The sequence below is a fragment of the Mobula birostris genome, chromosome 3 (genome assembly GCF_030028105.1).
Source record: "Mobula birostris isolate sMobBir1 chromosome 3, sMobBir1.hap1, whole genome shotgun sequence".
NCBI classification, from domain to species: Eukaryota; Metazoa; Chordata; class Chondrichthyes; order Myliobatiformes; family Myliobatidae; genus Mobula; species Mobula birostris.
In genome coordinates this window covers 70,267,701-70,284,244 of record NC_092372.1, presented here as the reverse complement: position 1 = coordinate 70,284,244, position 16,544 = coordinate 70,267,701, and the positions used below count along the sequence as shown (strand labels likewise).

Genomic DNA, 16,544 nt, shown 5'->3' with positions numbered 1-16,544 from the left:
TCCTGCAATCTTGAATGAGGAATTTCCTCAAACAAATCATTGGGAATGTAGATGCCTTGTGGTTGTAAGGCAATGGTTCAATTTCCCATAGTCTTGTTATCTTGAGATGTTCTATTTAATTACATCACATCCTTTCAATTGGAAAAGTGACATTTTCCACAACATCGCTTCCTTCTTCAACACCTCAGTCCATCTGGCATCTAAAGCCACGATCATGCTTTTGCCTTCTCCATATTTAAATTTACTTCAGTTCTCTAGACTAATTTGTCATTCATGACACAACTTATCCAAAAACTTGCTTCCTGTATCTCGACCTACACTAATGACCATTGTCCCCATTTTTCTTGAACTTTGATTAATTTCAAATGTGCCATTCTTCAAATTGTCAAAAAATAAGACCTGGACAGCTGTACCTCCCTCTACAACTGAATATTCAACTTCCTCATTTGCAGACTTCAATTAGTAAGGAATGATAACAACATCTCCTTGCTGATTATCAACACATGCCCCTCAAGGCTGCATGTTTAGCCCCCAGTTCCACTGTGTAAATCAGAATCAGGTTTAGTATCACTGGCACATATCTTGAAATTTGTTTTACATGGGTTCATTGTCTATTCAGAAATCTGATGACAGAGGAAAAACTGTTCCTATAACACTGCGTATGTGTCTTCATGCTCTTGTACCACCTCCTTGATCTAGCAATGACAAGAGGACAGATTCTGGGTGATGGAGATCTTAATGATGGATGTTGTGTTTTTGAGGTATCACCTTTTGAAGAGGTCCTCAGTGCTTGGGAGGTTAGTGCCCAAAATGGAGCTGGGTGAGTTTGCAACTTTCTGCAGCTTTTTCCAATCCTGTGCGGTCACCCCTCCATATTAGATGCTGATACAACCAGTTAGTATGCTCGCTGCAGTACATCTGTAGACATTTGCAGGATTCTGTGGTGACATACTAAATCTCCTCAAACTCGGAAAGAAATATAGCTGCTGTTGTGCCTTCTTTGTTGGGCTTCACTATGTTGGGTCCAGGATAGATCTTAAGAGCTGTTGACACCCAGAAACTTGAAACTGCTTACCCTTTCCACTGCTGATCCCTCAATGAGGACTGGTGTGTGTTCCTCAGCTTTCCCTTCCACAATCAATACCTTGGTCTTACTGATGCTGAGTGCAAGATCGTTGTTGTGACGCCATTCAACCAGCTGATCTGTCTCACTCCTGTACGCCTACTCATCACCATCTGAAATTCTGCCAACAATAGTTGTGTCATCAGCAAATTTATAGATGGCATTTGAGCTGTGCCTAGCCACACAGTCATGGATACCGAGAGGGTAGAGCAGTGGTCTAGGTACACATCCTTGAGCTATTCCTGTGTTGATTGTCAGCAGGGAGGAGATGTTATTTGCGATCCGCACTGACTGTGATCTCCTGATGTTGAAGTCTAAGATCCAGTTGCGGAGGCCCAGATATTTGAGCTTGCTAAGTAGTATGGAGGGCATGATGTTGTTCAACCCTGAGATGTAATCAATAAACAGAAGCCTGACATGGATATTACTATTATCCAGGTGGTCCAAGGCCAATTGGAGAGCTAGTGAGATTGCATTTGTTGTAGACCCATTGTGGTGATAGGCAAATTGCAGTGGGTCCAGGCCCTTTCTTAGGCAGGAGTTGATTCTGGCCATGACCAACCTCTCAAAGCACTTCATCATAGTAGATGTGAGTGCATCTAGGCAATAGTCATTGAGGTATCTCACCCTGTTCTTCTTGGCATTGGTATAGTAGTTGCTCTTTTGAAGCAGGTGGGAAACTCCCATTGCAGCAAAAAGAGATTGAAGACGTCCTTGAACACTTCTGCCAGTTCGTTGCTATGGGTTTTTAGTACCCAACAAGGTACACCATCAGGGCTTGATGACTTGCGAGCGTTCACTCTGTTGAAAGCCTCTGAGACCAAGATCACAGTGTCACCAGATGCTGCAGGGACTTGCACAGGTGTAGTTTTGTTCTCCCTTTCAAAGTGTGCATAAAAGGCATTGAGCTCATCTAAGAGTGAAGCATCACAGCTGTTCATGATGTTAGGTTTCACCTTGTAGGTAGTAATGGCCTGCAAACCCTGCCAGAGCTGACAGACATCCAATTCTGCCTCTAACTTCAATCAGAATTGTTTTTTCGCTCTTAAAGTAACCTTATGTAGAGTGTACCTGGACTTCTTGTCCAGTTTTGAATCATAAGTCTTAAATGCCAAAGGTCTAGCCCTTAGCAGACTGTGAATCTTCTGGTTCATCCATGGCTTTTGGTTTGGCTATGTCCAGTATGTTCTCAAAGGTACACACTCATCCACACAGGTATTGATGAAATTTGGTGACAATGGTGTTATATTCATTCAGATTCAAAGAGGAATCCCTGAATATTGTCCAGCCCACTGATTCATAGAGGTCCTGTAAGTGCTCCTCCACCTCCCTTTGATGATAGCTTCATGGTCCCCACAACTGATTTTGTGGTCCTCGGTCTCTGCCTATATGCTGGGTGACTGGACTTCCCAAAGTGCAGGTGTGTTGGTGGTACAGTGAGTGTTCTTGATAATGGTGTAACAGCTGCAGGTGACACATTGGTGGTACAGTGAGTGTTCTTGATAATGGTGTAACAGCTACAGGTGTGTGGTGGTACAATGAGTGTTCTTGATAATGGTGTAACAGCTGCAGGTGACACGTTGGTGGTAGTTGATCCAAGACTTCCTCAAAATGACCTGGTTGAAATTGTCTGCAATGATAGGGAGGGTATCAGGGTGCGCTGTTTTGTGCTTGTTGACGGTAGTGCTCAACTCCTCCAGTGCCTGCCTGATATTGGCCAAGGGTGGAATGTACGCTGCTATGAGGATGATGGCAGAAAATTCCCTTAGCAGATAAAATGGACGTCACTTAACAGGTGAGAAGGAGCCGGGGTCCCATGAAGCGAAGTATACAGTACACAGTATCTGTGGCTAAGGACAGCTCCGATGCCATACAGAGATTTGCAGACATCCCACTCTGAAAAAACTCATTTCAGGGAGGTAGCACCCCCCCACCCCTTCTGCAACCCCATATCCCTCTCCCCACCCCGGTCGACCTCCAAGGGTGTATGTAATACTTTGTTTAGTGATTTTGTCTAATCTGTAAACCAAGTTGGGTATATGCAGAAAATGTGACATTAAAATATGTACTTATATTATATTGTATTCTCATGTTTATTCTACTACAACTTTAAGCAAGTCTACAGGGAGTTTGGCCTCATTACGCAGGACATCAATAGAGTAGCTCCTTAGCAGCTAGCCAGCTAGTTTAAATAACGTTAGCTATGCTAATGAATGAATGACACCTGTTAAATTCACCTCAACATGTCTTTTACATTTTAACCCACCATGGGCAATAGAAAAGTCACTGTTGCAAACAGTGCAGTGAGCAACACTGTCATTATTTTTGAGGTCGACTGTAAAGCCCGCCCACAGAGAAAACTGATAGGTCTACTTAGCACGAAGAGTGACCAATCAGGATGCTCGCTCTCCCTCTCCCTCTTGATCTCAAAAAAATGGATTTCCGGGATATTGTATATAATTTCTGGGATCCGCTATCAATATGTGGGAGATTTCCGGGAGAGGTGGGATGTCTGGATTTGCAGACCAGAACATTGTTGAATGAATCATATGTGTCGATATGTCAGTTTAACAGAGTAAGGTAGGACACCTGGTTGAGTGGTGTGGCAATAATGACTTGCTTGATCCATGCAAAGCCAAAGAGTTGATTATTGACTTCAGGAAGGAGGAAGGGTCATAGAGTCATAGAAAAGTACAGCACAGAAATAGGCCTTTTTGCCCATCTAGTCCATGTCAAACCATTTAGACTTGCGCCTAGACCATCCATGTAGCTGTCTAAACTTCCCTTAAGCATTGAAACTGAGCTTGCATGCACCACTTGCACTAGCAGCTCTTTTCACAATCTCACGACCCTCTGGGTGATAAAGTTTCCCCTCATGTTCCCCTTAAACATTTCACCTTTCACCCTTAAACTATGGCCTCTAGTTCTAGTCTTACCCAACCTTAATGGAAAAAATCCTGGTTGCATTACCCTACAAATACTCCTCATAAATTTGTATACCTCTATCAAATCTCCTCTTGATCTTCTACGTTCCAAAGAATAAAGTCCAAGGAAGAGTGCAAGCATAAAACAGTACATATTGGGCCTTCGACAATGGAGCAAATCAGCAGCCTTAAATTCCTCGGTGTTAACATATTGGATGACCTGTCCTGTACCCCAGCAGTCCCCAACCACCGGGCCGTGAACCGGTCCTGGGGTGCAAAGCATGTGCTACCAGGCCATGAGGAAACAATATGAGTCAGCTGCACCTTTCCTCATTCCCTGTCACGCACTGTTGAACTTGAATATAGGGTTGCCAACTATCCCGTATCTGCCGGGACATCCTGTATATTGGGCTAAATTGGTTTGTCCCGTATTTCCCCGCTAAGGTAGAGTGTTCCTATGAAACCTTTCATGCCGAAATGGCATGAAGCAAAGAAGCAATTACCATTCATTTATATGGGAAAAAATTTTGAGCGTCCCCAGACCCAAAAAAATAACCTAACAAATCATACCAAATAACACATAAAACCGAAAATAAATAACTAACATATGGTAAAAGCAGGAATTATATGATAAATACACAGCCTACGTAAAGTAGAAATAATGTATATACAGTATAGTCGGGAAGATGAAGGCAAAACCGATTTGTGGGAGAAAAATTGGCACGTACACGCAGCATGTTACGCATGCACACACAGGTGCCCGTGCAAGGCTTCATGGTCATGGTAGTCTTTCCTGGAGTAAAGTGTCCCAGGATTTGACTGCTACTTTTGTCCCTCATTTGGGAGTGAGAAAGTTGGCAACCCTAACTGTAAAAGACATGTTGAGGTGAGTTTAACTCTACTTGAACACCACCGCCCCCGCCCCCCCCCCCCCCGCCCTGGTCGGCCAGTCTGCAAGAATATTGTCAATATTAAACCGGTCCGTGGTGCAAAAAAGGGTGGGGACTCCTGCTGTACCCAACACACAGATGTAATCATAAGGAAGCTAACCAGCATCTTCATTTAGAAGGTTAAGGAGATTTGGCATTTCACTGTACACAAACTTCTACAGATATACTGTTGAAAGTATTCTGATTAGTTGCACCATGGTCTGACACAGCAGTTTGAATGAACTGGAATGTTAGGAAGCTGCTGAGTGTAGTGAACTCTGCCCAATATATCATGGGCACATCCTTCCTCATCATTGGTAGTTTCTACAGAAGATGCTGCCTCAAAAATGGAACATCCATCATCAAAGATCCCCACCATCAGGGCCATGCCATCTTCTCACAGCTACCATTGAGCAGGAGGTACAGAGCCTGAAGTCCAACACCTCTGGGTGCAAAGAACAGCTGTTTCCCTTTAACCTTTCAGTTCTTAAACTAACCAGCAGAACCCTAATCACAACAGTTTATAGTCATAGTCATACTTTATTGATCCCGGGGGAAATTGATTTTCGTTACAGTTGCACCATAAATAATAAATAGTAATAACTATTAGTAACTAATAGTAATAGTGATAACAGCAAAACTGTTATCATTTTGCATTAAAATAGACTTTGTCTTTTTCATTCTAATTGTGTTGTTTCTTGTAAAAATTGTGAATAATGTTTTTTTCTTGTGACTGCTCTTGTATGACGCTATGTGCCTGTGATCCTGCTGCATGCAAGGTTTTTATTGCACTTGTGTGTATGCAATAAATTTGACTTTGATTTTAAAATGTTGTTTTTTGTTTTGTGATTCTTCCTTGTCCGCATCCCTGCAATTTACTCCATTGTTCCATGGCCGAGGTCTTAACCGTTCTCCAGTTTTATAAACATTGTTTACAGCCCCAAGATTTTGTTTCTCTTATTTTAGTCTCCTGTGGATTTTCAATTGTTTTGTTTCATTATCTGCAGCCATATCCACAGCATGACTTATTCCAAGCTCTATAATGATCTATTTTAAGGTCTCCGTACTTCTAGATCCTCTCCTCAACAACACTACTTGTCCTCCTTTATTCTTAAAACATACCTGAAAATCAAAACTAAAACTGCAGATTCAGAGTGTCTCAAATGGAAACAAAAAATGCTGGAAACTCTCATCAGTCAGGTAACATCTGTAGAAGGAGAGAGAAAGTTAACCTTTCAAGTCAAAGATCCTTTGTTGAACAACACTTGTCATTTTTTTAAGTACTAATGCCAATCTCCCCGTATTTGGTTTTGTTCTGTCTCGCTGAACTGTTCCTCCTAATAAGCTTGTCCAAAAAGTCATGAGGCAATGCAGTCCATGGGAACTTGTCTGTGTGGATGCAGAAATGGCTTGCCCACAGAAGGCAGAGGATAGTAGTAGAGAGTATTCTGCCTGGAGGTGAGTGACCTGTGGGAATCTGTTCTTATGATACTTGCTCATTGAGATTTTTTTTCTAAGTAACTTGGATGAGAAATTGGAAGGTTGGGCGAGTAAGTTTGCAGATGACAGGAAGGTTGGAGATGTTGTGCATAGTGTAGAAAATTGTTGCAGGTTACCACAGGATGCAGAGCTTGGTGGAGAAATGGCAGATGGAGTTAAATCCAGAAAAGAGTGAGATGATACACTTTAGAAGATTGAACTTGAAGGCGGAGTACAAGGTCAATGGCAGGATTCTTAGCAGTGTGGAGGAACAAAGGGATCTCGGGGTCCAAGTACATAGATCCCTCAAAGTCACTGCACAAGTTTAGAGGTAGTTAAGAAGGCCCATTGTGTGCTGGTGTCATGAGATTGAGTTCAAGACCCGCGAGATAATGTTGCAGCTTTATAGAATTCCAGTTCGACGTCTCTCGGAGTACTGTGTTCATTTCTCGTTGCTTCATTATAGGAAGGTCGTGGAAGCTTTAGAGAGGGTGGAGAGGAGTTTTAGCAGGATGCTGCCCAGATTAGAAAATGTATCATATAAGGAAAGGGTGAGGAAGCTAGCATTTTACCCTTTGGAGTGATGGAAAATGAGAGGTAGCTTAGAGGTGTATGGGATTATGAAAGGCATACGGGCAGCACCTTTTTTCCCCCCAAGGAAGCAATGTCCAATACCAAAGGATATCCATTTAAGGTGCATGGAGGAAAATTTAAGGAAGATGTCAGAGCTAGGATTTTTATACAGGAAGTGTTATGTGCCTGGAACACACTGCTGGGTTGGTAGTAAAGATACAATAGGAACTTATCAATACTAAGATAGACACATGGAGAGTTATGGGCTACGTGGGGAGACCAGTTACCCTGATCACAGAGAATTTTTATACAGGTGTAACACGCTGTAAAGTTTCACTGCTAATGTAATGGCCTGTCTGTAATGTTTCACTGCTAAGGCTAAGGAAATGGTTTCTCTGTAGCAGCAATGTTTGGGTTATGACTAGAGATAACGGGGCATGTTAGCCAATGAGTGGGATGTTGTTCTTTCTTGTGTGTCTGGGAGAGGGATTTCGCGGTCTTTTGTCAGGGAGCAAGGAAGAGAGAGGGTGCGAACGGAGAGAGTTGGTATTCCCCCGGAAGGAGTGCTGTGAGGGTCCGAGGGTTGGCTACACTCAGAGAAGGACGACATGAACAAATGGATGATACTGTGAGCTCCAACGTTTGCGCATTAGACTGTGTCATGAAAATGGGCCCTTTTCCTTTTGTTTCTTTACTAACCATATAGCCAAATTAAGAATTATAGAGCTCAATCGTTTAATCGCATATTGTGTACTGTTTGTTATTTTGTGGTACTGATTTGTAATGGAACACATCACACAGCATCCACCCAAACGAGATTTGTTAAGTTTGGCCAGGCCGGGGGCTATTGGATGAGTTCCCCTGATAGGAGGAACTAGTCTAGGAGGGGATCCTAGATTAAGCTGGTAGCCATACCAAGGGTTACATAGGTCAGCAAGACATCATGGGCTGAAGCCCCTTACCATACTGTTCTGTGCTTTAACTGTCTTGGAATGTTTTTCCCCATGTAGCATTGCAGAAATGCAAGCTTTAAAAGATTTAAAGGAAGATCAGCTTTTTTGTTGCTCTCTGGTCATCAAGTCATACAGTGAAATGCATCGTTTACGACAAATCAAATCAGTGAGGATTGCGCCGGACACCTCACAAGTGTCATTGCGCTTCCAGCGCCAAAATAGCATGCCCACAACTCGCTAACCCTAACCGTTGGTCTTTGGAATGTAGGAGGAAACCGGAACAGCCGGAGGAAACCCACACGGTCATGGAGAGAACGTATAAACTCCTTACAGACAGTGGTGGAAATTGAACCCTGATATTACAGCTGGCATTGTAAAGCATTGCATTCCCTTGCGCTACTCTGCAGCCCTGGTTGTTGCTTTTTCTGTGGTTTTAATTATAGAGATGGCAGTCAGTGATAAAACATTATTGGAGTCATTGCATGATCTTCAAGTGATGAGTTGAAAGAGTGGCTGCTGATTGAAGTATGTACAAGGTCCAGTGAAGTGTTAAAAAGAGGGTCTGGTACAGTAATCCCTGCATTAAACTGAAGTACAGATCCCACCAACAAGTGCACACACTCAGAGAAGATATCTTAGTTCAGAACCTGCTTCATGTTGGAGCTGCATGTTGTCACTTTGCCACAATTTTTAAGCAACTATATTTTTGTGTATAGAAAATTTTAAAAGACTTCTTGTCTCCCTAAATCAGATGATCCCAACCTTTTATCTACGGACCCCCTCAGTTAATGGTGGGGATCCAATGCAAAGAAAAGGTTGGTCACCCCTACCCTTGAAGAGTTGTAGTATCTTGTGTTTCACAAGTCAATTTTAAATCCATTTGGTTTTACTGTATAGATTACAGGAAGCAAAATACCGTTGAATCAATGGAAATTTTAAAGAATCATCCCGAAAGAAGATCAATAATCAAGATTTCTCAGCTGCAATATCCTGCGTCAAAGATGACCACAATGAGCCTCACATGGGATTACTGTTTTTAACAGAACTGAAAGATGCATATCAACATCAAGAGCCTCTGCCAACTCAGTCCTAGCTTCCTGCTTTTGGTATTATGCTTTAAAAATGCTGTTTACAATTTTTTATTCTTGTTCTTGTCAAACAATTACCGGCTGATGGCCTAGTGGCAACAGTACTGGACTTCAAGGTGAGTGGTCCTGGGTTCAAATCCAGCCTGCTCCTTGTACACTTTCCATCCATGCTGGGTTGAGAGTCGAGCTAGCAGCTCAGCCTCATAAAGAAAAACAAACAAAAATGATAAAGATAGGCAAGTTTGCCACCCAAAAGGAACAACAAAAAACAATTGTCAAAAGATGATTCACCAGAACATGGATATATGACTCCCCTCAGTGGGATACTACCAGCTCCCAACAAGACTTCTCCCTCCTCTTTGGGGTAGTGCTTAGAGATTGCATGAACCAGGTCCTTTTTATAGGTATTATCTTTTAAATATTGCTGACTCACTTGTACAGCTTTGGGGCTCAGTGGTTTTTCTACCCTCACTGCCACCATAAGCAATCTCAATTGCATCATGGAGATTTTATTGAACATTAAAATGAAACCTTGCAAATAACAGTGTTACTTTTAATTTTATAATGAATGACTGACAAGGGTAGGCTATATATCCTTCTTAGTTCATTGATCCCTTTATTTAGATGATGATTAATATACTGTATACCTCAACACTAATTACCTGTCTTTCACATCTTTAAAAAAAGGACTTTCTCTGTTTCAAAAGTCCTTTGTCCCTGCTTGCAATGTTTTTTTCTGCAGCAAATATTTTTTGATTTATGCACTCTTTTAGGATGAAAAATATTTTTGGTTTGGCTCGATTAATCTTCTTGCCTACTCTTTGTAGTTGTACACTGAAGAATCAGGAAACTATGGAGAACAAAATGAGACCATTTAATCTGTCATGTTTGTGCCAGGTCGTTTAGAGAGCAATCCAGATAATCTCACCTTCATGCCCTTGCTTATGTCTTTAATTTTTGTCTCTCCTTCAAGCAGTTATCCAATCCTTTTTTAATGGCAACATTAAAAATCAATCTCCACCACACCATAAATTGCTGCATATATTTTTTCCTGTATCAACCCTAGTTCTTTTGCTAATCACTTTAAATCTCTTTGCCCTGATTATCAGACAATATATCACTAGAAATCCTTTCTCTTTACTTATTCTAAGTGTTTGATGACTGTATCTACCTATACACTAAAAGTCTTTGGTACTGGGGAAGCCCATTAACCTTTTTCCCTCTCAAGGACCTGGTGCTGCAAAATCTATTATTCACAAGTAGGTCTTGCTGTGAGAATTTAAGGGAATTAGTAATGTAGTAATCAAGATCAGAGAAAAATGTTTCCTATAGTGGGGAAGTAGAAACATAGAAAAAAATCTACAGCACAATACAGACTCTTCGGCCCACAAAGTTGTGCAGAACATGTCCCTACCTTAGAAATTACTAGGCTTACCTATAGCCCTCTTTTTCTAAGCTCCATGTACCTATCCAAAAGTCTCTTAAAAGACCCTATCGTATCCGCCTCCACCACCATTGCCGGCAGCCCAAGCCACGCGCTCACCACTCTCTGAGTAAAAAAACTTACCCCTGACATCTCCTCTGTACCTACTCCTAAACACCTTAAACCTGTGCCCTCTTGTGGCAACCATTTCTGCCCTGGGAAAAAGCCTTTGACTATCCACACGATCAATGCCTCTCATCATCTTGTACACCTCTATCAGGTCACCTCTCATCCCCCGTCGCTCAGAGGAGAAAAGGCCGAGTTCACTCAACCTATTCTCATAAGGCATGCTCCCCAATCCAGGCAACATCCTTGTAGATCTCCTCTCACCCTTACTATGGCTTTCACATCCTTCCTGTAGTGAGGCGACCAGAACTGAGCATAGTACTCCAAGTGCGGTCTGACCAGGGTCCTATATAGCTGCAACATTACCTCTCGGCTCCTAAATTCAATTCCACGATTGATGAAGGCCAATACACCATACTCCTTCTTAACCAGAGTCAACCTGCGCAGATGCTTTGAGTGTCCTATGGACTCGGACCCCAAGATCCCTCTGATCCTCCACACTGCCAAGAGTCTTACCATTCATACTCTATTCTGCCATCATATTTGACCTACCAAAATGAAGCACTTCACACTTACCTGGGTTGAACTCCATCTGCCACTTCACAGCTCAGTTTTACATCTTATCAATGTCCCGCTGTAACCTCTGACAGTCCTCCACAATATCCATAACATCTCCAACCTTTGTGTCATCAGCAAATTTACTAACCCATCCCTCCACTTCCTGATCCAGGTCATTTATAAAAATCACAAAGAGTAAGGGTCTCAGGACAGATCCCTGAGGCACACTACTGGTCACCGACTTCCATGCAGAATATGACCTGTATACAACCACTCTTTGCCTTCTGTGGGCAAGCCAGTTCTGGATCCACAAAGCAATGTCCCTTTGGATCCCATGCCTCCTTACTCTCTCAATAAGTCTTGCATGGGGTACCTTATCAAATGCCATGGTGAAATCCATATACACTATATCTACTGTTCTTCCTTCATCAATCTGTTTAGTCACATCCTCAAAAAATTCAATCAGGCTCGTAAGGCACGACCTGCCCTTGACAAAGCTATGCTGACTATTCCTAATCATATTATACCTCTCCAAATGTTCATAAATCCTGCCTCTCAGAATCTTCTCCATCAACTTGCCAACCACTGAGGTAAGACTCACTGGTCTATAATTTCCTGGGCTATCTCTACTCCCTTTCTTGAATAAAGGAACAACATCCGCAACCCTCCAATCCTTCGGAACCTCTTCCCTCCCCATTGATGATGCAAAGATCATCACCAGAGGCTCAGCAATCTCCTCCCTCACCTCCCACAGTAGCCTGGAGTGCATCTCATTAAGTCCTGGCGACTTATCCAACTTGATGCTTTCCAAAAGCTCCAGCACATCCTCTTTCTTAATATCTACATGCTCAAACTTTTCAGTCTGCTGCAAGTCATCCCTACAATCACCAAGATCCTTTTCCATAGCGAATACTGAAGTAAAGTATTCATTAAGTACCTCTGCTATTTCCTCCGGTTCCGTACATATTTTCCCACTGTCACACTTGATAGGTCCTATTCTTTCACGTCTTATCCTCTTGCTCCTCACATACTTGTAGAATGCCTTGGGTTTTCCTTATCTACAAGCTTTCTCTGTTTGTGAGCCAACCTCCTCTTCCCCAGTCTCTTCAGTTCGGTTCCCACCCCACCCCCAACAATTCTAATTTAAACTCTCCTCAGTAGCCTTAGCAAACCTCCCCACCAGGATATTGGTCCCCCTGAGATTCAAGTGCAACCTGTCCTTTTTGTACAGGTCACACCTGCCCCAAAAGAGGTCCCAAAGATCCAGAAATCTGAATCCCTGCCCCCTGCTCCAATCCCTCAGCCAAGCATTTATCCTCCACCTCATTCTATTCCTATTCTCACTGTCGTGTGGCACAGGCAGTAATCCCAAGATGACTACCTTTGCTGTTCTCCTTCTCAACTTCCTTCCTAACTCCCTATACTCTTTTTTCAGGACCTCTTCCCTTTTCCTACCTATGTCATTGGTACCAATATGTACCACGACCTCTGGCTGTTCTCCCTCCCACTGCAGGATATCTTGGATGCGATCTGAAACGTCCCGGACCCTGGCACCTGGGAGACAAGCTGCTATCCGAGTTTCTTTCCTGCTTCAACAGAATTGGGGACCAGATGACACAGCCTCAGAATAAAAGGATGTTCCTTTTAAAAGAGAGATGAGGTGGGATTTCTTTAGCCAGAGGGTGGTGAATCTGTGGAATTCATTACCACAGACAGTTCAGGAGACCAAGAAGAAGAAGAAGAAAGCCCTTAACTCCGAGTGGAGTCATTGGAACGGCGTTATTTTAGCAGGCTTTCTTATTTTTATGAGGCCAAGTTGCTAGCTCGACGCTCAACCCAACACGGATGGAAAGCATGCAAGGGAGCTGGCTGGATTCGAACTCGGGAGCCTCCGCTCAGAAGTCCAGCGCTGATGCCACTCTGCCACCAGCCAGCTAGGTGACCAAGATGTTAGGTATATTTAAAGCGGAGGTTGATGTGTTTTAGATTAGTGAGGGTGTCAACGTTTATGCAGAGAATGCAGGAGAATGGGGTTCAGAGGGATAACAAGTCAGCTGTGATGAAATAGTAGAGCAGACTCAATGGGCTGAATAACCTGCTTCTGCTCTTATGGACCATAGTAGCAACTAAGGTGGAAAGGCTCATCTACTGAGGCTACTTGGGTGGAACTGAGGAATAAAAAAGGGATGTTGACTGTACCTCTTCCTGATGCTGACTGGCCTGCTGCGTTCACCAGCATTTTTTGTGTGTGTTGCTGGAAACATTAATGGGATTATATTATAGACCACCCAATATTCAGCAAGATTTAGAAGAACAAATTTGTAGAGAGGTAGCAGACTGTTGCAAGAAACATACGGTTGTATTAGGTGATCATAGCTTTCCAAATATCTCATACTGTAAAAGGACCGAATAGGATAGGGTTTGTCGAGAAAGTTTTTGTAATCAATATATGGAGGTCCTAACAAGAGAATGTGATACTGGATATACTATTAGGGAATGAGACAGGGCAAGTGACAGAAGTGTGTGTTAGAGAACACTTTGGATCTAGTGATCATAATTCTATAACTTTCAAGATAATTATGGTGAATGATAGGACTGGTCCTTGGGTTGAGATTCTAAATTTAGAGAAAGGCCAATTTTGATAGCATCAGGAAGGATCTGTCAGGTGTGAATTGGAGTAGGTTGTTCTCTGGCAAAGGGATGTTTTGTAAGTGGGCACAGCCCGATTCAACACAAGCAAAGTCCTCCCCGCTGTTGAGTATACCCACAAGGAGTACCACCACAAGAAAGCAGCATCCATCTTAAAGGACCCCTATCATTCAGGCCACGCACTTTTCACGCTGCTGCCAATGGGAAGAGGATTCAAGAGCCTTAAGTCCCACACCACCAGGTTCAGGAACAGTTATTACCCTTCAACCATTAGGCTGCTGAACCAGTGTGGATAAATTCACTCACCTCAACTCTAAATTGATTCCATGACCTATGAATTCACTTTCAAGGACCCAACAACTCATGTTCTTAGTATTATTCATTGACTTATGTAAATTTTTTTCTTATTTATTTGCATAGTATTTTTGCACATTGGATTATTTGTGTATCTTTGTGTGTAGTTTTTCATTTATTCTATTGCATTTCTCTGTGTACTGTGCATGCTTGCAAGAAAATAAATCTAAGTATTATATGGTGACATATATGTACTTTCATAATGATTTTACTTTGAACTTTATAGAGTTCGTCGAGGAGGTTACCATGAAGATTGATGAAGGAAAGGTAGTGGACATTGTCTGCATGGACTTTTGTAAGGCCTTTGACAAAGACCTACATGAGAGGCTGGTCTAGAAGGTTCAGTTACTTGACATTCAGAATGAAGTAGTAAAATGGATTCAACGTTGTCTAGCGGAAGAAGCTAGAGAGTGGTAGTAGATAGTTGCCCTTCTGACTAGAAGCTGTGCCGCATGGATTGGTACTGTGTCTATTGTTGTTTGTCATCTATTTAAATGATTTGGATGATAGTGTGATAAATAGGGTCAGCAAATTTGTAGATGACATTAAGATTGAGGTATAGTATACAGTGAGGAAGGCTATCAAAGCTTACAGCGGAATCTGGACCAGCTGGAAAAATAAACTGAAAAGTGGCAGAGGCAACTTAATGAAGACAAGTGCACGCTGTTGCATTCTGGGAGGACAAATCTGGGTAGGACTTACGCAGTCAACAGTAAGGCACCAAGGAGGGCAGTAGAACAAAAGGATCTGGAAATACTGATTCATAAGTCCTTGAAAGTGGAGTCACAAGTAGAGAGGATTGGCCTTCATAAATCAGAGAATTGAGTACAGGTGTTGGGATGGTATATTGAAGTTGTTTAAGATGTTAGTGAGGCCTAATTTGGAGTATTGCATACAGTTCTGGTCACCTATCTACAGAAATGATATCAATAAGATTGAAAAAGTACAGAGAAATTTTACAAGGATGTTGCCAGGACTTGACCTGAGTTGTGGGGAAAGGTTGAACAGGTAAAGAGTTTTTTTTCCTGGGCCGTAGAAAAATGAGAGGAGATTTGATAGAGGGGTCTTAATAGGGTAAATGCAAGTAGGCTTTTCCCACTAAGGTTGGGTAAGAATAGAACTAGAGGCCATAGTTTAAAGGTGAAAGGTGAAATATTTAAGGGGAACCTGAGGAGAGACTTGTTCACTCATAGGATGGTGCGAGTGTTGGAACAAGCTGCGAGCAGAAGTGGTGGATGTAGGTTTGATTGCAACTTATAAGAGAAGTTTGGATAAGTACAATACGTGGATGGGAGAGGTTTGGATGGTTATGGTCCAGTTACGTGTCAATGGCAATGATGCATGGGCTACATAGACTGAAGGGCCTATTTGTGTGTTCTATGACTCCTGCCAATAGTCTGAGCATTTCTTATCTGCCATCTTACAGTGCAACAATTTCTTCCTATCCAAAGGACTTACTCTTAGTGTTAACTGAATTTGGACATACAATTCCCTTTTGCTTTTTCAAATCATATATACAGTATGTATGACCCCGGAGTTACAAAAATAAAATTGAAACTAATGTGAAAATTACATGACAACTAAAAATTTGACAAACTTCTGTAGATGTGTGGTGGAGAATGTATTGAATGGTTGCAACAAGGCCTGGTATGGAACCACCAATGCCCTTGAACAAAATGTCCTACAAAAAATAGCAGATACGGCCCAATCCATCACGGGTAAAGGCCTCCCCACCATTAAGCACATCTACACGGAGCGCTATTGCAGGAAGGCAGCATCCATCATCAAGGACCCCATCACCCAGGCCATGTCCTTTTCTCAGTGCTGTCACCAGGAAGAAGGTACAAGAACCTCAGGACTCACACCACCAGATTCAAGAGAATTGTGTACAGTTATTATCCCTCAGCCATCAGGCTCTTGAACCAGAGGGGATAGCTTCACTCATCTCACCCCATCACTGAACTGGACTCACTTTCGAGGATTCTTCATCTCATGTTCTCAATATTTATTGCTGATTTATTATTGTTATCATTATTATATTCTCTTTTGTATTTGTACATGTCTTTTGCACATTGGTTATTTGTCTTGTTGGGTGTGGTTTTTCATTGATTCTTTTGTGTTTCTTGGATTTACTGTGTATGCCCGCAAGAAAACAAATCTCAGGGCTGTATATAGTGGTGTATATGCACTTTGCGAATAAATTTACTTTGAACTTGAAATTATTGATTGTAACTACAAATCTGGGAGGTTGCTTATTGAATTTTAATGGTGGATATATCACTAATGCACACTTACGTTATCTAAGACTGGCAAAATGCATCCTAGTTTATGATCCTTGGTTCCAAGTTGCTTGACCTCCACTAAA

The 16,544-nt window shown here is 42.2% G+C and overlaps 1 protein-coding gene across 2 annotated transcripts in view; it reads left to right on the top strand.

Annotated features, from left to right (window-relative positions):
- LOC140195113 (kelch-like protein 5) overlaps positions 1 to 16,544 on the top strand; it is a 142,645-nt gene that overhangs the window by 42,906 nt on the left and 83,195 nt on the right. The gene's annotated exons all lie outside the window — the stretch shown is intronic.